This window comes from Mustela lutreola, chromosome 9, assembly GCF_030435805.1.
Source record: "Mustela lutreola isolate mMusLut2 chromosome 9, mMusLut2.pri, whole genome shotgun sequence".
NCBI lineage: Eukaryota > Metazoa > Chordata > Mammalia > Carnivora > Mustelidae > Mustela > Mustela lutreola.
In genome coordinates, this window is record NC_081298.1 from 40,207,468 (window position 1) to 40,234,656 (window position 27,189).

General features: G+C 37.4%; 1 protein-coding gene across 2 annotated transcripts in view; it reads left to right on the forward strand.

Annotated features, from left to right (window-relative positions):
- MACROD2 (mono-ADP ribosylhydrolase 2) overlaps positions 1-27,189 on the forward strand; it is a 1,974,291-nt gene that overhangs the window by 1,159,844 nt on the left and 787,258 nt on the right. The gene's annotated exons all lie outside the window — the stretch shown is intronic.

Below are 27,189 nucleotides of genomic sequence, written 5' to 3' on the forward strand. Positions count from 1 at the left end.
AGCATTTTTTTCCTTCCTCCTCTTGCTTTTGGTACTACTTCTGCAACTCAGTTACTTTAATGAAGAAAATGAAAGTAAAAGCTATCACGGAATAAACTGAAGTCATGGCAATTATTTAAGAATATAGACATTAAAGGTAGGAGGGGGTCTTCTGCAGTTGACCCACCCACACAGCGCATCATATCCTGGTATCATGAGAAAGGTAGGCCTGCATCTTTCCTGCAGTGAACTGCAAGTGAGAGCAGGGAGCTTCGGTGTGCATACTGCACTGGAGATACGGGAATCCTATGTGGACACAGTAGTCATAATGCCAGAACTCAATTCCATCTAGCATGAGAAGCACGTGTGAGGGACTGCGTGAGGGACTGTCCTCCCTCAGGTAACTCGACAATCCCAAGCAGTGATTGTGACTCACGCAAGACAGCACCCACCAATTAAATGACAGCATCAGCTTTCCAGTGCTCTCCTTCTGTCCTTCTCTTTACCTTGCTCCTTCATGAGGACTTTCTCAAGCAAGTGCTTCACACCTGGCAGCAGAGGTGACTCTTCCAAACCAGCCTAAAGTAAAGCCATCAGTAATGGCCCCCATTCTTTAAGTGCTTCCTACATGCTTTGCCTTCTTTTACACATTTTGTGAGTATTATGTCGTTTGATCCTTACAACCATTCTATGAGGTCATGTCCCATTTGCCCAAATTCACAAATCCTAAGGAATAAAGTGGATTTGACGAGCCAGTTTGGCTCTGGCATCCATGCATATAATCTCTACTCAAATTTGTGAGACTAGTGCTTGAGTTTGCAGAAAGAGGAAGATGCTTTCTAACTTATGACATCCATGTCAATACTGAAAATGTGCTTTCTACTCGAGTTCCTTGAACCAAATTCTGTGTCCAGGTAGAGCCAACTTGTGTCCTACACCTCCTCCATAACAGAGTAGCTGGGGCACATATTTACCTGCAGCAGCTTGGGAGGGGCAGTTTTAGAATGGGAAATGTGCATGGCAGAATAAAGTGACAAGTGACTACCACAGCAACCCCAGCTGCTAATTTGCTAGAAGATTCCCTGGCATTGTAGCATTTCATACTGAATACAACTCATTTGGGTAAGTCTGCTTTACCCTGAATTTCCATGCTTATAGTGATATGGAGTGACCCTACAGTCTGGTAACCCTATCACCTGCTGAGTAGCAGCAAGTTGAGCAGCTGAAGAAGAGAATGAGAGAGAAGACAGGACCAACTGTGGTCATTTATTAGACAATCTAGTTTGTGTTTGAGCAGCTAGTATTTGGTCAGCCAGTCACACCATGTTTGCCTCCATCTTGCTCCAATCCTTATTTTCCTTTCTTCTCTTTCACACTGTTCTTGATAGGTGTGGCGGTTACCCCAGAGTAAACAAATAAGGGAACATGAAATTGTACTTAAAATGTATGTTTGAATTAGCGGGGGGGGGGGTGGGAGGTTGGGGTACCAGGTGGAGGGCATGGATTGCAGGGAGCACTGGGTGTGGTGAAAAAATAATGAATACTGTTATGCCAAAAACAAATAAAAAAACAAATTTTAAAAAATGTATGTAATGTACTGCAGTATGCTTACAGGACCTTAATTTTTTAAATTGACAAATACAAAATAACTCTGCTTGTATAGAGACAAGCCGGATTGTGTAGTAAATTACCATAGAGACTCCCTGGGTTGCCTAGCAATAGGTTACCTGGAACCAATGCCTCCCGCCCTCCTCCTAGGAGGTGGTCTGCACCCAAATCTAACTTTCATAAATTGCCAGATGCTAGCAGCTAACATCCGCAGACTGATTTGCACCCAGTTTCAAAATGCTTGTACCCTGCTTTCAAGACTGCTCTCATCTCATCTTATACCACAAAAAGTGGATGCATCCCCTTTCCAAGAACAGCATATGGGATACTCACCTGGCCAGGCTTATGCATACCAGTCCAACAAGATGCAGAGAGGATATGACCTTTGAGTAATTAGTTTACCTTTGTGACCTTTGGGTACTTGTTTACTTTTGTTACCTACTAGTTCTCTTTGGCTCCAAATGATGCTAGCTATTGTTTGTTTGACACTGCCAAGGTCAGTCTTACTAGACAACACCTGGACTTTCTTGCATTTTGATATTGTTGGACAATTTAAAGATTCCTGATTTGGGTCTGGTTTAATGGAGCCAACTAACATAACTGATGATTGCAGGGAAACTGAAAATACTTTTTTTTTTTTTTTTCCTGCCAGTCATGGCTAAATACAATTGAATTGGAAGAAATTTAGATGAGGTGTGATCCTAATTAGCTATGGTGCCCATGCATTTATATTGCAGAATTTAAACTTCTGGTAAATCAGGGCTAAGTAGACAGTTGACATCATAATGTATAAGACTTTAGAAATTCATTTTCTAAGCTCTTTGCCTAGGAGGGAACTTCTGGTTCCTCAAATACACTATGCTTGATCATATCACCATGACTTCACATGTAGGCACTATCCCCTCTTCTGGAATACCTTTCTCTCTGTAGCTAATCACCCAGCTTACCCAACTTGTTTCTCCTCCAAAAGCCTCAAGTCAAGTCTAAATATATGCTCTTTCATGGACCCATTTGCACTGCTTTATAATCACTGATTTATGTGTGTCTTCTGTACTAAATTGCAAGTATGTTCAGGGCGTGGGCTCTACCCTTTGTGATTTTATACCCCATACACATGCGTGCGCGCACACATACACACACACACCAGTGTCCCTTCTTTGTCTAACTTTACCCTGTACTCCCAGAAGCAAAAAGTTTTATCCAGACCACCCAAGAATTCCAGGGGAGGAGAGGAATTGGGGACCACAGACATATGGACATTCTGGACAGCTCCTGAAGACTGACATTCGGGAGAGACTAAAAAAGTTAGACTGATCACCCTGATGAATCAAATATACCAGACGCTCAAAAATACTCCCCATGGAATTGCCTAGCCATCAAGCAGTGAGAGAATTGAGCTGATGTTCCTTAAGTCCCTGTACTCAGTGGGATTTCCTGCTGTACTTCCATTTTACATAAAATCTTAGTATATTTCCCCAAGGTTCAACTGGGTGTAGTTACCACCTGTTATATACAGCCAGTAAATATACTGACATCCACTGTTTCCTTAGAGTGCAAAGCCACCTTACCTATAAATCCCCAAAATGTTGGATTTTGTGATTATTGACAGGTAGGGAATGTGTTTCTAAGCATTTATTTACAAAATCTCTTTCCATAAGAGTGCATAAAAATGTTTGTAAGAATTGTATGTGTATATGAGTTTTTTGTTTTGAGAGACTTGAAATTAATACTTGTAAAATGTATTACTCAATTATGGACGACATCAAGAATTTTATTATTTTGACTACCTTAATTTATTGATCAAAAGGAACAAACTTCCACTTGTAAGATAAATGAGTTCTGGGGTTATAATATGCAGCAGAGTGACTGTAGTTAACAATATTGTATAATTGAAAGTTGCTAAAAGAGTAGACCTTAAGAGTTCTCATTCCACACAAAAAAATTTTCAACCATATGAGTTAATGGATGTTAACGAGACTTGTTGTGGTAGTCATTTTGCAATGTAGTTTGTATACAATATAATGTATACATTATGTTGTATATCTAAAACTAAAACAATGTTATATCTCAATTACATCTTAATAAATCTGGAGAGAAGAATTTGATTATTAAACTTCTATGATATATTTAAGGAGTCTATGAATGAAGTGTAAACATAATACGTAAATAAATAAGTGAATAGTTCTTATAAAGAAATAAATTACATTAATATTTTATTAAGAACACATAGTATCTTACTGAATGATGTACATTATACTGGCTACATATAGTGGTTATTAAATCAATGCCTCAAAAGGGACAGCTTCAGAAAATCAAGAAAATATGGCATATTTTTTAATTAAATAATAATATTTTAAATGCAAATTGACATTCTGATTTTTCATTAACCATGTTATAAACATTTTCCATGTTGCTACATTAATTTTATAATTAATATATGGTAGTTCCATTAATTTGATAGAACGCAAGTTACCAATTTTCTTATTGTGCATTTGGACTGAGCTTTTTCGCTTGTTTTATTTTATTATTGAAGTATAGTTGACAAATAACGTTACATTAGTTTCAAGTGTACAACATACTTATTCAACAGTTCTATACATTACTAAGTGCTCACCATGATCAGTGTAATCCACATCTGTCACCATACCGCATTATTACAGTATTACTGACGATATTCCCATGCTGTGCTTTTCATCTCTGTGACTTATTTATTTTATAACTAGAAAGTTGTGTCTCTTAATCCCTTTGAGATATTTTGCCCAACCCTATATCCCTTTCCCTGCAGCAACCATCAGTTTCTTCTTTGTATGTAAGAGTCTATTTGATTTTTGTTTGTTTTGTTTTTAGATTCCGCATATAAATGGAATCACGTGGTATTTGTCTTCTCTGTCTGACTTATTTCACTTTGCCGTAATACCTTCTAGGTAAATCCATGTTGTTGCAAATGGAAGGATTTAATACTTTTTTATGACCAAGTTATAGTCCGTCTTCTTTACCCATTTATGTCTATTGATGGGTACTTGGGCTGCTTCCATATCTTGGCAATTATAAACAATGCCACAGTAAACATAAGGTTCATATATCTTTTCAAATTAGTGTTTTTGTTTTCTCTGGGTAAATACACAATAGTGGAATTACTGGATCATATGGTATTTTTGTTTTTAGGTTTTTGAGGAACCTCCAAACTGCCTTTCACAGTGTTTGCACCAATTTACATTCCATTTACCTTTACATTTGGGCTGTTTTTTAAAAAGACTGTATTTATTTGAGAGAGAGAGCACAAGTAGGGGAGAAAGGGCAGAAGGAAAGGGAGAAAGAAGTAGGCTACTTTGATCCCAGGACCCTGGAATCATGACCTGAGCTGAAGGCAGACTCTTAACCTCCTGAGCCACTCAGGCACCCCACATTTGGGCTGTTTTTAATTGTTTACAACTTATGTAATACTGCAATAAATATCTCCCTCCTAACATGGCCTATTAATTGATAGAATAAAATCCCAAGAATCATGTATAGGGATTGATATTGTCACAGTGCTTGTCCGAAGTACTACACTTTTACCAAAGACCAAAAGTTGTGTACTGGGATAGCAGTTCCAACCTTTTCGTTTAAATGGTATATGCAACAGACATTGTCAAGTATTCTTCTGTCCTTTCACATATACTCTGCTTGCCTTTTTTCTGATTTAAAGACTGACCAGTTAGAAAATTTTTTATTTCTGAACAGCATGCTTATATTACTATAGATGGTGTTTCTTATTTTAGAACTTTCTAGAAACGCTTTTTGATGTTGTGAATTTTCACATTTAAGGCTCTGTAAAACACTCCCCTTCCCATTACCCTGTATTATCATATATTTCACCAGGTTTGTCCCTTGGCTTTGCCTTTATAATAGCACCAAAATGATGCCTACAGCACAGTGCATGGGATCCAAATAAACACTCTTCCTCTTGGAAATGACAGGTCTCTACATTTGCAGTTAATTATGTCCTTGAAGAAGATTATTTGTGTCCTTTGAGGCTGTGATTTCCTAAAACCAGTGAATACTCTGCTTAAGGTAAATTTCCTTTCCTTGAGAGTCAATTTATTGCAATGGAAAAATAACTTACTTCAAAATAGGCAGCCATATCATGCCCCTTGGAGTACAGGACTCTTCACATCTGTTCTGCTATAGGATTGAATAGAATAGAAAACTTAAACTAGATTTGTGGGTTAGAAAAAGAACAGACCCTAAAATGAAGTCGTCTAAACAAAATTTTGTATCTAGTGTTTTTTTTTTTTAATAATTTCTGCTCATTTTGCTTCAAATACCCTTCTGTTGTCCTGCATTGTCTTCCCACAGTAATAAAACTCATTATTGGGGGATAAGAAGGTAAAGGATGGGGGGGGGAGAAAAAGTCAAATGGGTTGTTTGGAGTAATGACGCTGTGAGTAAGTGCAATACTGACTGATTTCTAGTGTAAATGATTGTAGAATTGTGTCTTACATTTACAATCTGGTTAGCTGTGGATAGCAGTGGTGGGAAAATGTGTAAAAACATGGGCCAGGAAACCAGCTAAGCCAGGTCATAAGCTACAGTACAGGGAACCTAATTGATTTTCCTGGAGCGGAAGACCCTGATTCCAGGTTTCCCTAATCTTGGCTCATTAGACCATAATGAGGGAAGAATAATTTATATCAATGAGCACAGAAATTTATCTTTCCTGGCACTCAGAGCAAAGTAGCATTATTTATAACTTAGAGGCATGCAGGTGTGTTCCCTTAGGCATCTCTTTCCATCAATATTTTAGGAGACTTTCTGGTTTGCTTTGGGGAAAAACTAGAGCCACCTGAAGTTGTGTAGTATGGTTGATACTTCTATAATCATTCGTTCATACAGCATTAATTTATATATTCATTCATTCAGTGACTCAAAACCTGGCATGGAGGGAGATAAAAATTAAGGGTATATTTAGGAGGTGTTAACTGTAAGACTGCATCTTAAACATAGCTATCTTTCCACTGGTGTCATGGCTATTCACACAGGTAGACAGATACCTGCAGGAATAGGTACACATTAAAATATCATCAAGGGCTACATGGTAAACATATTGTTCTCAATCAGAAACTTTACTCGATTTACTTTGTCATAAAACTGTAGCTACATTTGTACAGACTACCTCATCGCCTCACATTCTCATTCCCACCACTATCTATAAAGGCGCTTTACATTTCTCACCTTGATCAGACCACAAGAAATGGAGATCAGATCCCAGGACTTCAGCATATACGTATACCACTTACGATAAGTAAAAAGGAAAAGCAACAGCAACAAAATAAACAGTGAATTTGGCATTTGTTTTCAGTGGGAATCACAGTAATTCTGCATTCCTGTTCCTCAGCAATTGGTTATTGGATCTAATTGACAGTATTGCACCCAGATAATTTTTCTGGGTAATTTTTCCTCTAGCTCCTTAAATTCCAGCATATGCTCAAATAAAATTAGTTGTTTGTTTGTTTGTTTGTTTTTCTCTGAGAAAATGATCTTATATGCAGAAATGATAAGGGCAGAGAATGAAACTGCCTGGTCTCCAGCACAGTGGCTAAACTAGTCACTTGATTAGGCCCCAAAAGAGCGAGCATCACCCATGGTAACAGGCTTGTGGTATTCCCAATTACATCCTGAATAAACATCCTTGTTTTATCTTACCACAAAGGTTAAAGTGTACACCTTCCCACAGAGCTGCTACTTGAAACAAAATGAGGATAATTAATCAAATAAATACACAGTCACCATGTAGACCTGCAACCCCAGTCCTCAATGACTTAAAAGAAAGGATGGCAAACTCACATATCTGCCAGAACAAGGAAGGTGACATAAGCAGGCTGGGTGTGAGGCAGGTGGGGAGTTGTGGGTGGGTATTGCGGAACACTAGAGAACCCAGGCCCTATTAAAAGGGATCAGATGCTATTCAGCCTGAGTCATTCAGAACATCTGACTTTAAAAAACAAACTAAAACAACCCCCCCAACCAATCAAAACCCTTTTCCCATTAAAAAAATTATCTGCAACAGCAAATTCAACTTTTAAATAATACACGTGGACCAACAATGCCGGAACCAAACAAAATGCTGTAAGGAAGAGATTTGTCCCATGTGTTTGCTACCTCATTTTATGATCTTCTAAGTCTGAAAATAAGCTAGGGGAACATCTTATCTTCAGGAGAAATAAGTAATGGTTGGTTCCCTCCTTCACGGATTTGTGGATCTGACACATGTCATTCCCTCCAAAAGGAATGACCTCCTTCATCAACCTTCCCCCATTTCCACCCATTATTACTGTCTCCAGCTGCATTAGTCAGAATAGACAACTGCTGTAACAGCCCCAGACTCTCGGTGTCTTAAAACAACAAAGGTTTCTTTCTCATTTATATAGAAACCAATATGCACATTCTTAGGTGACTCTCCTGTAAGCAGTAAACTCAAGGATATAGGAAACATGTGATCCTATCATCTCACATCTTCCACTTCCAGTATTAGGGACAGAAGAGTGACAGTTTGGAAGATCAAGAAGGCTGGTTCATGGTCAGGCATGAGAGTGGACTTCATGACTTTCTTCCACATTGTCCAGCACCCAGTCCTTTGACCCCATACCCAGATTTGAACAGTCCCAGAGAATGCAGTCTTCTTGATTTATCAGGAGCAAAATATTATACCAGTTTTCAAAGGTGAGCTTAATGAATACTCCCTGATAATACTAATTGAAACATGTTTGCCCATTCACCCAGGTCATACATGTTTAAAGTATATGTGCCAACTATGTAGTAGACAGTGGAGACAAAATGACAAGATACCCTCCATATCTTTTTCCTGAAAGCTAATGCTGTCAGTAAGGAGACAGATATTCAAACAACTGTATGTTGTTGAACTATATGTTGGGGGCTTTAATGGGCTACTACATACCGTGAGGACAGAGTTGAATCAGTGCTCTTTACCACATGGAGGTTGACACTTGGTTGATTATTTGCACATTTTATCATCCTACTGTCCTTCAAGATCCTTGAGAACATAGATTATGCCTTATTCATTTTTTTAAATTTTTTATTTTTTATAAACATATATTTTTGTCCCCAGGGGTACAGGTCTGTGAATCGCCAGGTTTACACATTTCACAGCACTCACCAAAGCACATACCGTCCCCAATGTCCATAACCCCACCACCCTTCTCCCAACCCCCCTCCCCACAGCAACCCTCAGTTTGTTTTGTGAGATTAATGCCTTATTCATTTTTGTCTCCTCCCTACAACCTAGCCTCTGGGGGGTTCCCATAAACATTTGTCAAATTGATAAATGAATAAGTTTCTGACAAGAATGGTATAAGCACAGACTCCTGATCTGAGGAGGAAAAAAAAATTAGTCTTCGTCAGTTTTTAAGACTTTAAGCTTTTGGTACATAATAATATAATATTCTTTTGAATTCTTTTCTTTGTGTCTCCCCAAAATTTCTGTGGTGGCTCACTGATGTCCAAATAGATTATCATCAAAGAATTCACAACATTTAGCCTTAAATTACAGTTTCCTGACTGTGTAACAAATGTTGATTTCATTTAAGCAACACGCTGTATCATTTATCTGGGCTAAAGTGGATCAGATTAGGTTTCAAGGCAATTATGTCATATCCTTGGCAAGTATAGTCATTATTAGCTTAGGAATTGTTTAAAAGAAGTCAGTTTCAAATACCTACTACCTATTATTAAATTTACTATGTAATTTATTTATAAATGTAATAATTTAGATGTCCCGATAACGAAGTTAAAATTACCGAGGCCCTCCCTCCCCTTTATTATTGAGCTATTCAGTAGAGGCAAAAGAAATCTCAGCTTCTAAACTGTGAACCAGATGCCATTCTCAAGTTTAGCTCAGAATCGACAATCTGTTGTTTGCTAAATGACTCTTGTTCTAACACCAATACCAGAAGGAAATGAGTTTCCACCATTTATCATTAAGTTTCAAAGTGGCTATTCAACTTCTGTTGGAAATTTGGGGGAGAAAAAGTTTAGGAATGTGGTATCATATATCACTCACTCATAAGAAATGACTCCTTGTTTGCCAGACTGGGAATGAAATTTGGAACCATTTATATCAGCAAAGAGCCGGTGTGTGTGTATGTTTTTGCAGATGGATAGAAAGTGAACATAAACCAAGAACAATGGAGTCTTTGCCCAGAGACCTCCCTTTGTGCTGAGCATGGAGTGAAAGCACTTTTTTTTTTCCAGGAGCCCCCTGAAATTTTGTCTACTTAGTCTCTGCCATGGTGATATACTGTTTCACAGTTTTTTGTTTTTTGTTTTTTTAGGGGCTGCTTTGTGTATGTAACTCTCTACCTAAATTTGCAAGTAACTTGTGCCTTTTGCTCTTTCCCTTCCCCAACAGTAGCTGCTGGATTAGGCAGTCAACAAATGCAGACTAATGCCCACCCTCTATATGTCTGCACTTACGTGTTCACAATTCAGGTAGTGCCAGCCTTCCTATTCAATGATCAGAACTCTACTTTCCTCTCTTACTGAATATTTTTAAATCTTAGCATATGTGGGTCTTGTCTTCCTAATTAAATTTAAGGCTTCACATAGCAGGAACCATACACTGTATTTCTTCTGGACTTAGTATAGCAATAACCTACATAAGACTGCTAAGTAAGTATAAATAAGTATGTAAATAATATGCCCACTTATATTATGGTAAATGTGTGAATGCTTTATCAAGGATTATTAATCTAGTAAATCAGGGTCTGGGTTTGATATCAGGGAACCATGAAGTGGAATATCTTTATGGATATGGAAGTGGAAGAAAAATCTTTATTATCCATTAACTTCTACTGAAATTTAGTATGTCCTTGATATTGAATTTAGGCCTCAAACCACAAAAGTCACAGCAGTGCCCACATTTGGCAACCCCTAGAAATTGTGGGTATTTTCACATCACACTGCATTTATGGCAGATATCCCCCAAATCCCATTTATATTCATCACTGCTTCAACTTTACCTTAGGTATTAGAACTGCGACTAGATTTTGTTATTTTATGCATATATTAGCATTTTGCAAAATTAAAGGTATTTATTATTTTTGAGAAGTATATTTTAATGTAATTAGTTTCCTCTGTAATCCTATGTATTTTATATTATTCACTTGAAAATATTACTACAAGAAGAGTTCATAACTCCCCGAGACTGCCAAAAGAGCTAGTGGTATGCATAGAGGTTGAGATCCCCTGCTTTAATTGACACACAAGGTATGTTAGGAGGCTGCTTTGGGGTCCGGTGGACTGGATTTTGAGACTGTACTATATAACTTTAGGCAAATTACATTGCCTCTCTGTGAAGGTATGAGATCTTCCCCAGCTGTGAATTCTGTGATATTTGAAATGGGGCAGATTAAAACATGCTTTATACCAAAGACAATGAATGTATAAAGCATTTAAATCCACACAGAAAAAAAGTAGAATAGTCTCACAGTATAAATAACTTTTTTAAATGGTTTAGATAAACCCTTGTCTGATGGATATATTTTGGATCAACTAGAATTTGGCCAGGAAGAAAGGAGGCATGTGTGCACACCCAACATTTAGGTGTATTGGACAATAAAATAACTATACTCATCTATAACATATTATTGGGGACTATTTCAGTGAACCCTGGAGCACCTCACAATGATAACCAGCAATTTTTTCATGGACACTCAATCCAGTTAGGGAGGAAATTAGCCATGTATTCCATCAGTGCCTTTGATTAAACTCTGATGATGATTCTGAAAAGGAACATTAAAAACTGAAACCTCTGGGGACAGACATGCTATAATTATTGTTTAAATACTTAGCATTTTTATCATCATCATTAATTACATTTCTCCTTTAGGGGTTTATCATAATCTCTGAGCCTGCTATTTGTTTCATATTTGTCTCATAATTATCCACGAGTAAGCAGTTTGTTCTGTGTTCTCAGAAATTGATTATTCAGAATTTGGTTTTGGGTTTTTTTTGTTTGTTTGTTTGTTTTGGTTTGGTTTTTTTGTTTTTTTGTTTTTTTCCATCACAAGGGAGATTGAAAAAAGGTATTGCCTATTTTTTTTTTCCTTTCTCCCCCCCCCCTCTGGATCTTCTATTTTTTTTTAAATCATCCTCGGTTTCTACCCCATCTACCTCCCACCCAGCACACAGATATAATATAATAGATGCTTTCATAAACTCGATAGTGAGATTTTTATAAAAGTCAGCATACCAATCTAGGAAAAGAACATTCAATGGTAAAATGAGGACTTTGGTTGGATATTTGGACACATTTTTGCACAAAGCCTTCGCCTTCTTCTATAAGCTGTCCCAGTCTCACTTGACCTAAGTTCACTAGGTTCGTTTATGCTGGAGAAAGCAGAGCTGACCCCTTGCTTCCCTAAGCATAAAGCTAAATGAGGAGTGACCAGCAAAGTAATTCTGTATCAAAGCTTCTCCTACCCTGCCCCATGCTATAAAGATGTCTGGGTTGAATTAAAAAGCAGACCAAAATGGAAAACATCTACATTGTGCTAAAATAATAATATAAAGCATCCATGAAGTTATGTGTTCAAACTCTTCTATCTCCAGACTCACACAGCATGATTAGCGTATTAACCTATTAGAGTTAACTGATTTTGATGGGGTTTTACACGTTAGTATCTGGAAAAGGCCCTCTGTTTATTGTGCCAGATTCCAATGAAGCCCGATTATTTGTTGGTTAATAGCACTGTTCACCTCGTGTGAAAGTCCAGATTCTTCTTTTCATACTTTTCAAAGATGTGCTTTTCTCACTGTAAGTCCAGGTCATGAAATGATGCCTCAAGTGCATTGCAGACCATTTATTACTCTGTGAGATTGGGGTGATGAAAACTCTCTGTGGTTGGAGTGTGATTCTTTAAATGAGCTGTCATCTACGACAATGACCTTATTTATAAGACATTGTCCTTAAGAGAATATGGGCTTTTAGACCTTGAAAGACATGGAGCAAACCTATTTGGCAATGTGTAAATTTTTTTTTTCCTTAAATATTAAGAACTTATTCTAGTTCTTTTTGGAGCTACATTCAGCCTTGTATAGTAAGCTAGAACTCAGCTAAAGTTACATAAACTCCCAGCAGAACTGAATTTCACTGTTGTTTATTGGTAAAATGCCACAGAGGTCACTACTGTTTATCAAATATTTCTAGCTTCAGACTTTTTATACATATGATAAGATTGCACATTCCTACCTCCTTTCAGTTTTAGCATGGTCACGTGATTTGATTTGGTCAATTAAATATGAGCAGAAGTGATATCTTTTACTTCAGGGGGGAAGTGTTAAGTGCTAATGTGTGCTTCACCATGTCCCTCTTCTTCTTGGAAAGGTCATAAGGCAGACATTCCCAACTTGGAGCCTCCATCAGCCTGAGTCCTGAGTGACTACAACGAACAAGCCCTTTTGCTGACCTGTACTGAACAAGTAGCATGAGAGACAAATCCACTTTTGTGGTATTAAGCCAGTCAGATTTGAGGTTGTTATCACAGCATAACCTAGCTCCTAGTGACTGAGAGTGACCAATAGAGCAAAACTCTGTGTGTGTGCACGTGTGTGCGCGTGCGCACACACACGCGTGTATATGTGAGTATTCTTTTGAAATATTTTGCTCCTAACATCTGAGTTTGAGAAAAAAATAGTCACTCTTCTGCTTTTTGGTAACACTGACAGTAGTTGCCTTCATTCTTTTTTTTTTCTTTTAAATAAATTACAGTTGTTGAGGTAGAGTTGACATGCACTGTTATTGCCTTTGTTCCTTTATTAACAACAGAGGCCATCCTCTATGAGGAGAGATGTCACCTTAACTATGCCACAGTGTCCTCATGTGGAAAATACCCTAGGATTTAGCCAGCGAGCCAGCCACAGACACAGAACCTTGACCTCCAGGAGTGTGCAGAACCAAAAGATGGTTCTGCCCTGTCTCTAGCCCTGTTCCCCAATATCTAGGGACAAACATAGGCAGTCAGCAAATATATGTTAAATACCTGAATGCCAGAGAACAAATCAAATGCCTGGGGCCCATGCTAGACCAGGTGAATCTAAGTCTCTAGTGCTAGGACCCAAGTACTACACTGGAGGTGAGAAAAGCTGGCTCATCACTTTGGACTTATCCTTAACTTGCCTCCAATTCAAGTTCCAAGTCTGGCTAGGCAGAATTCCTTTTCTCTATGTACTGCTCTGCAGTTCCTCATATCCTTTTGTATAATATTTATCCTTGCATAAATGACTATATTTAATTATAATTCTTTCTATACACTTCTGTGTATGTGTATGTGATGTGTGTGTATATATAAATGCATGATATATATTATCTATAAATGTATTACATATATGTATAAATGTACATATAAATATGTAAAGGTGTATATATGTGTTTTATGAACACATCACACTGCTCAGGACTACATGGGAAAGGCCCAGTGTCAATCAAAAGGCAGAAATGTATGTATGCATGTATATGTATGAATGGGTATGAATGTGCATGTGTATAACTTTTTATATGTATGTGTAATACATACATATGTGTATATGTATGTATGTATATATACAGGGGACAGGGGAAGGCTGAATGAATAAATGGATTTTTCCATTTATTGAAGAAACCAGAATTTGGGAAATCCATTATGAAAAAGCTCACTTACAGTTTTATTTATTTCCCCTGGTTTCACTTGGTTAACTCAGTAGATTTTATAATAACATCATAACTGTTATTATGATTTTATTCTGAAAAAGGCTATTACCATTCCTAAGTACTTCTCAATTCATTTAAGTGACAATATCCTTCCTTTTGACAATCCACCAACTTGCACGTTGGTCAGTCTGGGATATGAGGACTCAGTAGGTTAGGGAAAATATATAAAGCAGAATATAAATTTTTCTTGATTTTCAAGAAAGAACTTATATGCTCACACCTTCAGGATAAAGTGCAGGACCCTCCCATCTGGTGCATTAGTCATGTGGGCAGAGTGAATGAGAAAGATGAAATTCAGGGGACCCAAGATCATTACAGGGGTATCTCACTAGGATAAAGTTTTTCCAACTGTAGAACCTCCTGGCCTGATCCTATTGAAGAAGAGGAGATAAATGCTCTCTTTTGAAGGTGCATTAACCTTAGGTTCATTTAATGAATTACCTCTCCCAAAGCACTAACAGATACCCTGGGGCCTAAGATGAAAAATGTCCTCTTTTCATACAGAGAGGCTCAAATATGTACCACTTCCTTCTTTTTCTTTAACTTGTGTTGACGTTCATTTTTTATCCACTTGTCGTATGTATTTAAAATAAAACTATAATACGCTCTCAGTTTAAAAATAAAAATGGGAAATCTAGGACCTAACAAGGACAGTATGTGTTTCTTATTTTAAGTAGATTTTCTTAACTTAATTTCTGTCTCGTTTTCTCCTTCTGGTATTTTATACTGCAGGCTACTTACTGTTCATGATTCGCCCAGAGATCCGAAGGAGAAAGGGGATGGTTAATAAGGAAGTGGATTCCATGAAGCTGTGTATTGAGTGACCCAGGAGGTGGGCTCAGGGGTCACCCCACAATCTTAGACCCCTCTACAGGGGCCATTGAACTGAATGTTCTTCCCCTTCCTCCTCTGTAGAATTTCCTGGATTTTTTTTTTCCCCACGCATTCACTTAGCAACTATTTATAAACAATGAGCAGTCTTTATTTGTATTCACCTGCAAGCAGAATCTGAGATAAGAATTTGGAAGTGTCTTAAGACTTAGGTTTCTTTATTATTCAGGTGGATGAGACCCACTGACAAACCAGGAGATCATTGTGATTGAAAAGATAGTGTGTTACTCACAGTTCCCAATAGGAGGGGGCACACCAGGCCATGCAGAGCCATGCAGGGGAGCACCAAGGTCGGTCAGAAGGCAGGGGCAAGGAAAAAGAATGGACAAGATCCCTTATTGTGGTTCAAAAGGCAAGACAAAACAGGGTAAGCAGGCTTGTGATTGGCCAAAGTAATGTTTGTGGGATTGGGGTATAGAGATTGTTTCTAGTTGTCTAGTCTCTGGCCTGGAATGATTAGAACAGAGGAATGTTGCTTCTTGGACTATAAGAGCCAGATAGAGGAAGTGGTTCAGAGTGTGGGCTCTGGATTTACTGGGTTATTTATTACATGCATGGTCCTGTGCAGGTCATTTGCTACTTTTATGAATTGGCTACGCTGAGAAGGATGGTGTCTTTCCAAGTAGTAAGACCCCAGAGTACCAAGAACACAGAGAACAGCACAATATAGTTAATACAGGGTGTAGATTGTTTATTTGGGAAAAGATACCTGGAAACAAAAGTAAGGAACTCAAGGGAGTGAAATGGAAGGTAAACAAGCTCTTGAAATAGGGATTCCCTTCCACTGCGAGTTTTGTGAGCACCTGCGTAAAATGCACTTTCAAATGGTCCCTACATAGAACATGAGGCAGAAATACTAACACCTGTGGTTGAGGATTGCCTCTAGGGACATTCTTATCTGTGTGCTCATGGGATGAACTTGCACACACAGGCTGAGTACGTGTCCAAGGCTTCAGAGAATGTCTGGAAACAGAAGAGCTGAGGGCCTTGCGGGTGTTTGTCCTGGAAAGTCAGGAAACCTCAGCTGCCATTGGAGTCAAAGGGTGGGCCAGAGGTACATGAAACCCTTTGCTTCCCCAAACATGAAATAAACCAGCTCTTTGAGCTGTGAGCTCTAAGAAGGTCAGCACATCAAGGATTAGAGCAGCTGTGTACAGAGTCACCTTGCTCAGCAAATGGCAGGGCAGAAGACGACATCCTCGGTGCATCAGAAATATTTTTTGTCAGTTATGGAAACAAAGAAAAAAATAACATAAATGAAGCGGATCTTGCGCATGCTCTTCTGAGCAGTGTCTGGGGGAGATGCAGCTCCGGCCGGTGGACTCTACGGGAAGTGGGAATCTCTCCGTGTTGGAGAAGAAATTTCTCCTGACTTATGAAGAATTTAAATCGTGTAACAACCTCCCCTTGTTCATATCCCATTCCTCCTTCTCCTGGTTCTTTGCCACTCTTTCCCTCCCTTCCCTGCCTTCTCTTTCTGCCCCTCAGGCCTTTCCTTGCCTTTCTTACTCTTCTCTTCTGCCTCCTCTTAGTTCACTGCTCACTGTACCTATGCCCTGGGTCATCTTCTCAGCTTACCTTCCAGCCCTGCCAGGAAACCCTGACTTCAGGGCAATAATCTTCTGTGAATTACATTTGAATTAACACCATTTTCATCGCTTTTAGAAGAACAAGCACAAAAGAGCATCAGACGTTTCTGATCAAACTGCTGATCCTTCCTGGTTGGCTTCTCTGAAATCATCCAGTGAGAATGACCTAGGCCTTAACAGATTCGAGGAAGAGAGAAGATAGGCAGAGAGTGCGACTCACATGCCTCTGCCAATGCCATTGCTACCTGGCATTGCTGCTCACCTGGGCTTCAAGCTAAGAAGTCTCCAGTGCCAGGTGTCCTGCTAATAATCAGGAATCCCATTATCACTGAGCCATAAACTGAATTATTAGTGACATACATCCTGGATTATTCTGTCCGCTCCTTACTCCATACATCCAAGCACTGACACTTAATTATGTTGTCCCACAGTAGATCAAGTTTTACAGCAGCAACAAAAGATTAAAACTGTTTTATATTGGGGACATTTAGAGGATAAACAGCAGAGGGTTCTAGGAGGGAACTGTAGTCAGCTGTGTGGCCATCTGGGAGAAAAGCATTCAAGTGCTATTAATATTTAAAAACCTTTTAGATTTTTATGGTTTGCAACATTCCTAACAAACTGGTTTCTAACTCCACAGTGAATTTTTGGTGTCAAAACACAATGCTAAGCTATCTTAGCATCTTTATTAACAAGGACAGAACCAACACCCTGTGTGCTGTCTGAGAGGTCTGGCTGAAAGCCAGTGTGGTTGAAGAAGCAGATTAGTTTTCAGTCGAGCATAACAGTAAGTCCACTGGACACCAATGAACGCTGGGTCTAATTATTTGCTCAGTTACTGCCATCTTCTCTGTCTTTGCTCCCTTCTTCTTTCTTTTTGTCTCTCTGTCTTGTCATCTTAGAGTCCCTGAGTCCACAGATCTATGTATTAGAGTCTTTCTTTCATTTTTGTTCTTCCAAAATCCTTGCAAAATTAACTTGGTCGATAGAGCTATAATCGTTTCCACCCAAGCCGTTCTTTGGATCTGAGCTGTGTTATTGTATCAAGAATTTTCAGAGAAAAGAATGGACGCTGATAAACCTTGGCTACAAGTGGGAGGTAAACGGTCAACACATGACCTACCATCATGGCCCTTTGGCTCCCACATCCAACTTGTCAACCCCAACCCCAGTCTTTCTCCTTCATTATTCCATCTCACAGCCCTCCCTTGTGGGTCCCAGGGAACAAGCTGGAAAATCCACCATCCAATGTTGGTAGTGAAAAGCAGTATCAGGTAAAAAACAGACACTATTTCACAGCAATCAGATGCCACTGTTGAATCTTTCCAAGCTTCAGCTGGGGGAAGAAAAATGTTCACATTACGAAAGTATTTAAGAAACTAGCAGATAATAGAGGAAAAATAATTTTGCCAACCATAATGTGTGAAACACACCCAAGGGTATATTAATGATGTTACTGAGGTCCCTCGATATGCAGTTTTGTGCGTCCTCCACCTTGATTCTTATTGACCTGTTATTATTTTTAACTTTTTACTTCGAAATAACTCTTATAGAAAAGTTATAAAAATAAAACAAAGATTTCCAGCAAACTCTTTGCTGATTTCCTAACTGCTATCTTTATCAGAGTTTTTTTTAACCATTCCTTCATTTATCAATTATCAATAATATCTGTGATTATTAATTTCTGAATTACTTGAGAGAAATTTGCCTACTTGGTGCCTGTTACCCTTAAATATTTTGGTACACATTTCCTATTATATAATCAGAGTACCATGAAATTGAGGGTGGAAATAGTGATTAAATACTATTATCAAATCTTTAGCTCTTATAAAAATGTTACTAATTATTCCACTAATTTTCTTTGCAGTGGAAAACAAACAAACAAAGCAAATCTGGTCCACAGCCCAATCCAGGGTTGCTGTTTTATTTAGCTTAGTCTCCTTCAATCTGTAGTAGTTCCTCAGCATGTCTTTTTCTTTCATGATCTTGACATTTTTAAGAGTACAAAACAATTATTTGGCAGATGTCTCTAATTTGGACTTTTGTGACATTGAAGGATAATTTTCAAAAGGCTAAAAAATAGGACATACAAATATAACATGAAAGCATAACAAAGATTTTGTTTAACTTGATAATTAAGGAGGGAACTCAAGAATGTTAAGTTCAGCCTGAAGACCATTTGAGAAGCTAGGTATATATGGCAAACTTATAAGGGATTTTCTGGTGTTTTATGGCACCATCAACCATAATCTTTGGGATCATTCCTTTCAATTGAAGAGAATTTCCATCCTAACTGGACAAAAATCTATATTTTTTGCATCTAAGAGTTGTAAAATAGTCCAATTAGTATTAAGTCAAGCCCAACACTGCACTGTAAGAACACTCTTTCTCCTATTTCCAAGGATGGGATATGTTTAATCGTAGTAGGTTTTAAGTTCTCTTTCATTGCTGGCTAGGATTGTTCAGAAGGAAAACTCTGGAGAAACCACAGGGTACCATTAGAATTGATGCACTGACCCCATAAGCATTCCTCTCCCTTTCCCTCCTGCCCCAAGGTGCCTCAGTCCTGTCCACATAGGTCTGATAGCATCAGAGACAATTTAGGAGATGAAAAATTTAGACCTTACTAGGTTTATATATGCAGTGTTTTGAGGACTCTGGTAAAGACTAAGCAAACTTGAGATCTTCATGACTCAAGTCTCCAAAAAGCATATTTTTAGGTAACTAGTCAGGCAAGCAGAAGTACTGCCCAGGCAGCTCACACATGTGGGTGTTTCACTCACTGTAACAGATTCCGTCTTGAGTTGTGTGACTGCCCATTTCTGGTTTGCCTGTGCCCTTGGATGCTTTGGTGAAACTCTTCCCCGTTCTTTTTGTTTGAGTGATTTTTTTTTTTTAAGCACTTTTATTCTGATATTATCTTCATTTAGCTGGCCAGTTATCCATGAAACGTTTTTTGCCCAAAGTTTGGTTTTGGAAAATAAGATCCCAAAGAAGGAAACTGAATTCCTATATTGGATATCAAGATCTTAAATGTTGTTTAAAATAAAAATTATTTATGTACATATAATTTCATTATTTTACAGATTTTTAAAATTTGAACACTATTATTTGGACCTTAAATATATTATAGCTCATTACTGTGTTGCTATTAGGAGATAATGAAATATTTAAAATGTATGTTATATTTTTGTTGTTTTGAGAGAGACAAGGTTTATTTATGTTAAAGGCATAGGAGCAAGACGACCCATAAAACCGTGGAATTCATGGTCTAAAACCAAGTTTTATAGAGTATAAACTTAATATATGTTGGTTTCTCTAAGTTAATGTTCTTTTAAATCCCTCTAAATTCCTACGTACCTGAAATGATAGCTTTCAAAATCTATTATGTCTGCAATTATTTTAGAATATCCAATTTCCAGAATTTAAGATAACTCTTTTAATTATCAAATCATAAAATTCAGAGACAAGTCAGTTTTCAAGTGAATTTATTTATTTGAAGGCACAAGAAAAAAAGGCAAAAATTGACTATAAACTTACTGCCCAGAGATAATTACTGTTAACATTTTGGCATTGGGTATTTTCCTCTACTTTTTTCTATTTGTTTATAAATACTAGAGATCATAGTATATAAAATAGAGTATCTTCATGTTTTGAGTAAAACACTGTATCATCAGTATTCTCCTATATAATTAAACGTTTTCACAATCGCTACTTAATGCTGGTATAATATTCCTTTGGATTAATGTACCATAATTTATTTAGTGCTTCCTCCATTGTTGGCAATTTATTTTTCCTAATTTATAGACTCCCAGAAGTGTAGGAATCTGTTGGACACCAGCATATCTGAGATTCTTTTTTCTAATAATGATTTTGTTTATTTATTTGATAGAGAGAAACCACAAGTGGGGGAGAGGGGCAGAGGGACAGGGAAAAGAGACACTTCCGCTGAGGTGGGAGCCCAATGTGGACTTGATTCAAGGACACTGGGATCATGACCTGAGCTGACTTTTAATTGACTGAGCCACCCAGGTGCCCTTATGTAAGATTCTTGATATGTAATATCACCACGGTCCCTGATGGTGCCCATCTCATGAGGCCTGACTGGATTTGAGATTCATATATTGTTCAGTCTTTTCTAGTAGTTGTTTAAATTTTAAGTTTGTTAAATAATGCCTTCGTTGAGGTTTTGGGATTTTTGTTTTTGGTTTTGGGTTTGGGTTTGGGTTTGGGTTTTTTTCCAGATATTATTTAGGATCTGGGCTTCCTTTTCTTTGTACATCTTCCATGTCCTTTTAGATAGTGGCAACTGGACCAATAGAGCTTTAATCTGCACTGTATGTGGGTATGTATGTGTGACCCCAGGCAATTTATTTAGCCTCCTTTTTAAGTTGTAAGTATCCTCATATGTAAAACAGGGATAAAAATATATACCTCATAGTAGGGTTGTGAGGATGAAGTGAGATAATGTAAGCATGATATTTAGCACAATACCTAGCACATGGTATTCTTTAAGTCACTTTGCTGTAATTGTTACTGTAATTGCAATGATCATTTTATCAAGTATCTATTGAGGAGATAGGGATTTTCTGTTGATTTCCATGAGATTTTTATGGTCTAAGTATATTTAATCTTCTTCACATTTACTTGTAAAAGTATTTTCCCATTTGATGATTGCTGTTTTCTTTTCTCTCTCGTTTTATTTTATTTATTTTTTTTTAATATGTGTCTTTTTTTTTTTTAAGATTTTATTTATTTATTTGACAGAGAGAAATCACAAGTAGGCAGAGAGAGAGAGAGGAGGAAGCAGGCTCCCTGCTGAGCAGAGAGCCCGATGCGGGACTCGATCCCAGGACCCTGAGATCATGACCTGAGCCGAAGGCAGCGGCTTAACCCACTGAGCCACCCAGGCGCCCTCTCTCGTTTTATTTTTATTTTTTTTTCGGATTTACTTTCTTAGCAACTTCCAAACATACCATGGAGCAGTGTTAACTATAGTCATCATGTTGTACATTATATCCTCCGTACTTATTTATCTTACATCTGGAAGTTTATACCTTTTTGAGCAACTTCAACCAATTTCTCCTTTCCCCATTCCCTTGCCTCTGATAACCATACATCTGTTCTTTTTCTATTGCTTTTTTTTTATATATTCTACATATAAGTGAGATAATATAGGATGTTTTTCTCTCTTATTTTTCATTTAGCATCACACTCTCCAGGTTTATCCATATTGTTGCAAAATGGCAGGATTTCTTTCTTTTTTATGGCTGAATAGTATTCAGTTGTATGTGTAGACCACATTTTCTTTAGCCATTCATCTGTTGATGGACATTTACAGTTGTTTCCATTTCTTGGCTATGATAAAAAACACTTTAGTGAACATAGGGGTGCTGCTATCTCTTCAACTTAGTGATTTTATTTCCTTGGGGTATATATCCAGAAGTGCAATTGCTGGATCAGAGGGTAGTTCTGTTTTTAATTTTTTGAGAGAGGTCCATACCGTTTTCCACAGTGGCTACACCATTTATATTCCTACCAACCCTGCACAAGGGTTCTCTTTTTTCTACATCCTCACCAACATTTATTATCTCTTCTCTTTTTGATGATAGCCATTCTAATGGGTATAATGTGATGTCTCACTGTGGCTTTGATTTGCATTCCCCTGATGATTACTGATGTTGATCATCCTTTTGTGTACCTGTTGGCCATCTGTATGTCTTCTTTGGAAAAATGTCTATTCAGATCCTCTGCCCATTTTGTAGTCAAATTATTTGGTCTTGCTTGCTTGCTTGCTTGCTTTCTTGCTTGCTGTTTAATTGTATGGATATTAACTTCTTACCAAATATGTGATTTAAAAATATTTCCTCTCATTCAGTACTTGCCTTTTGATTTTTTTTGATGGTTATTGCCATTTTAATGTTTTTAAAAAATATTTTGGTTATGTTATTGTGTTTTGAAAAATGAGGACCAAGACAATTGTTATAGCATTTATTAGAAAAGGAAGTAGCAAAAAAATTAAAAAAAGAAAAGAAAAGAAAAAGAAGTAGCCATTAAGTTACTTCCATGGCTCAAACCTCAAAACTCACAACCGCTGAGTTTTCTATTGCCGCCTGATCTTTACCATTAATATCAAGGAACAGAAATGTAAAGAATAATGCAGCACCTATTTTGCAATAATGAAGCAGAAAGTCAAGCAGAAAGATACAATTCTGCAAATGTAACCTGCAACAGTGCCAAATCACATTATAATTGTTTTATTTTATTTTTATTTTTTGAAGATTGATTTATTTGAGAGAAAGTGTACACTCATGTGAGCAGGGGAGGAGGTAGATGAGGAGCAAAGGGAGAGGGTTGGAGAATCCTCAGGCAGATTCCCCACTGGGTGTGGAGCTTGAGGGGGGATTTGATCCCAGGACCCAGATATCATGACCTGAGATGAAATTCAGAGTTGGCCACTTAACCAACTGAGCCACCTAGGCACCCCTCATATTGTAGTCATTTTTAGAAATCTAAAACACCAACACATTTATTAGAGTAAATCACCATTAAAAAAGTAAAGGGAATTTTTTTTTTTTTTATCAAAACCTGCTTCCAACTTTATCTTAGCCTTTGAAATGTATCCTTCATAGTTTGAGCTAAGACTGTATCATTTGCACACTAGATCACTGCTGGTTTTGAAGGAAAAACCAAGTAAAAATGTTTCATGGTTTCATGGTTTTCATGGTGGCCTCTATTTTTTTGTTTACACTATAGTTCAATAGTGGCTGATTTAAATATTGAAACTCAAACATGCTATTTTTATGACTATATATTCAATAACTTTTGGGGGGTCAAATTGCCATACTTTTGTTTTTTCATCTGGGTTTTTTTGGGGGGATGTCTGAGCCTTTCAGCCAATTAACACTCTTTTTTTTTTTTTTTGTGGGATAAAGGTGAGAAAAGATCAAAACATTGTTTGTAGACACTGGGGTTTGCAGAAAAATTTAAGAGACTATGTCTCATTCACCATCACGATTGTATCACGTTTAAATGGCTAAGCAATATGTGTCAATCTCTGGAACTAAATTTAAAATACATATGATTTGTTTTGTAAAATTGGCATACGGTTTAGACAGCCCGTGTGACATAATACTAAATGAAACCATATTAACTAAGTAAGGGAGTCAATAGGAACCCTAGGTTTGTGCATCTGTTAGCCTTCATTGCTATTTATTTAAACCCTGTATGCTAAAAAGTTATAAAATGGCACAATGCATAACTCTGATTTGTAGTTCCAAGAATGAAAGTAGGAGATCTCATTACATGTAGTCTAGCAGGTGTTTGTTCAGAGCAGCACTTCTCAAACTTTAATGTTTATATGAATCTCCTGGAGACCTTGTTAAAAGGAACATTCTGATTCCAGAGGCATGGTAAAGCCTGAGGTTCTGCATTCCTTACTGGCCTTCAGGAGGAGGGGTCACTGCTACTGGTCCATGGACCACACTTAGAGTAGCAAGGGGTTAGAAACAAATTATTTATTGGGAGTACATAAAGAATTCGCTGGAGAGCTCATTAAATAGATCCCTGGCACTCCTCCCAGAGATCCTGATTTAGCAGGTTTAGGGTAGGAACCCAAGACTGGACTCTTAACAAGTTCCTAGGTGAAGCTGATGCTGCTGATCTACTGACCACAGTTTGAGTAGCTCCTATTCAGAAGTATTCAAACTCCTCTGACATAACGTAATAGTTAATTATAGTGGGACAAATCGTGGCTCATGGAAAGTCTCTTAGACTGTCTAGAAGGAAACTAGGCTTCGGGGACAGACCTCCTCTATAAGTCTCAGTTTCCTTACCTATAAAATGGGACTAATGACTAGTGCTCCACTCCCGCATACTTAGCATACAAAAAAGGGAGCCCTCGTAATTTGAAACAGAAATGTTCATTCTTTTGGGCATATCTCCCCTAACTTTTGGAGGACCCGTGACAAATGGAGACTTCGTGGCACATGGGTGAACATTTCCAAGTGGTACCTCAAGCCAACAAATACATTAGATAATAATCTGAATTGTTTATTGTTGCAATATGTTTTTAAGCCGCCATGTGCACATTCGACACTAATTCAGGAACATCTCTTAAAACCACAATTTGATACATGAGGAAAATAGAGATGTTGTTTCTTCTAGGAAACAACACTTCATTATTTGAGAATCTACTGCACTCCTGCTATTTTATAGGAAGGATTTAGCATGTTAATTATTTTCCCCTTACCTAAGCACTTCTGCTAAATCCTCCCTGCACTGTGAAATGATGTCTCTCTGATGTCAGCCTTTACACCCTCCATAGCCCTTCATGCTATTCAAATGCAGACCTATTTTGACATATAGGATAAGAGATGTGGAGAATCATCTCCCTGAGGCATGAGCAAGGTTAACTATGAGATAAGATGTTTAAGATTATGCCTCCCCTTCTACAGCGCTAAATACGGGATCTGATGTGACAAATGTAAACTGGCATCTGTGTCTGTGGTATGTGAGGACCTCTAAAGCACAGGACCCAGGAAAGTGTCCCTCTTGTCTGGGTTTAGGGCAGTACTCTTGCTGGTCATAAGAAAACTGATACCCAAAACGACTATCACTTGAATATCATTCAGGATGGGTGATATTTGAGAGGGACATTTGGAAGATAAAACTAATTTATTCATCTAGGTGTCCTAAAATGTAACCAGATAAAATTAGATTATGCTGAAGTCGTATAATTTTAACTACATGGAGAGAACCTTGTGTCAAATAAAGGCATAATCATATGCCCTCTGCTTCTTTGAAGACAATATGTCTCTATATAGAATATCTGTATCATGCACCCAGTTACTACTTAAAACACCCACTGTGCCATCAAATATCCCTTATATGAAAGTTAAACAAGGTAGTTTTCTTTCAATTTATTACCAAGTTAAAAGAAGACTAGATTGTCTCTTCAGACCAGCTTGTGTATTTCTTGCCTTAGCTGCCTGGAAGCCCAGCACTAAATTTGGTATTCAGCTGAAGTATATGACTTAGCCCTTAGCCCTTTCGGTACCTTTGCTTGAATTGTACTTTTAAGTTCATCTATTTTTTAATGTGATTTAAATTCATCACTTAGCTCAGGAAGAAGTAGCAGCATATGCAAGAAAGGGAAGAAACAAATACTTGAATGACCTGTCTTGCAGAATTTGTAAAATTCAAATGGAGAAATGATGTGTGTGGTAGAATTTTGAAGTTATAAAACTTCCTATAATTCAAAGGTATTACCATATTTTATCCACCTCATGAACCAAGATGACTGTTGGAGTTCCAGCCATCATAAGGTTTGTGTATGTCAGGGCATACAGAATGAAAAAAGAAATTTAGAAAAGTGAAGTGGTATTATTCAAATTCTACAGCTGTTCTGAAGGTTCTACACATGACCTCTTGGTTACATGACCTCTTCTGTTGACAGGACTGCTGGGAAATGTAACATTTTGTTTTTAGCAACAACAAATTCAACTCCATACTAGGCTCATTTTACTGAGAAGGAAGATGAGAAAGAGGTAGAGGTGGGGAATTTCAACCTTTGGCACAAATTCTTTGCCAGTATTAAAGTAAGGAAATGTTTAACTTCTCAGTAGAGTAATAACATACTTAATTTTTAAATTGTTATAAAATTTTAAAATATCAGGTACTGTATTGGATAGCTCTTCATTTAAATACTTTCCACATTTTAAACCTTCAGATCTTGCATCTCAAAATAGCATAATTTTCAACCACAAAGTAAATAAGATTTTTTTTTTAATAGGATGCAGATAACAACTTCCAGAATTGTTCATGGACAATTTAGCTTTGTTTGGGGATTGATTCAGTGATTTGTTTTCATAAGTATTGATTTCCTTTCCTGTATGTTTTATGAACTGAGTGGGGAGGACTATTATACTTAATCCTTATTTTGTTTCTATTTGTTCAGTGTAGCAGTGGTTGTGGATGTTTCCTTGACTATTTGTATTTTAGACTAAATTTTCAAATGGTAAATTGAGCATAAGAAATATGTTATTAAAATGACTGCATTACAAAGTGGTATTTGACATTTTCTATTTATAAGCATGGTACCGTTTACCAAAATCCAGGAAATTTTTGACAAAAATGAATATCCTTTAACTTATGTGTTAAATGCCAAAGCCTATTATTTATATCTGAGATGTACTAAACTCATGCATTAAGAGTGAATCCATATAATGAATAAACATTTAAAAAATAAACGACCACTACAAAGCAGATTTTCATAATTAATAAAAAAATTGCAAGTTGACTAAGCATCATCTTTACTCACTGAACTTCTAAATATCTGATATTGAATTAATAATCCCACTTCTGCTAAGAATATAT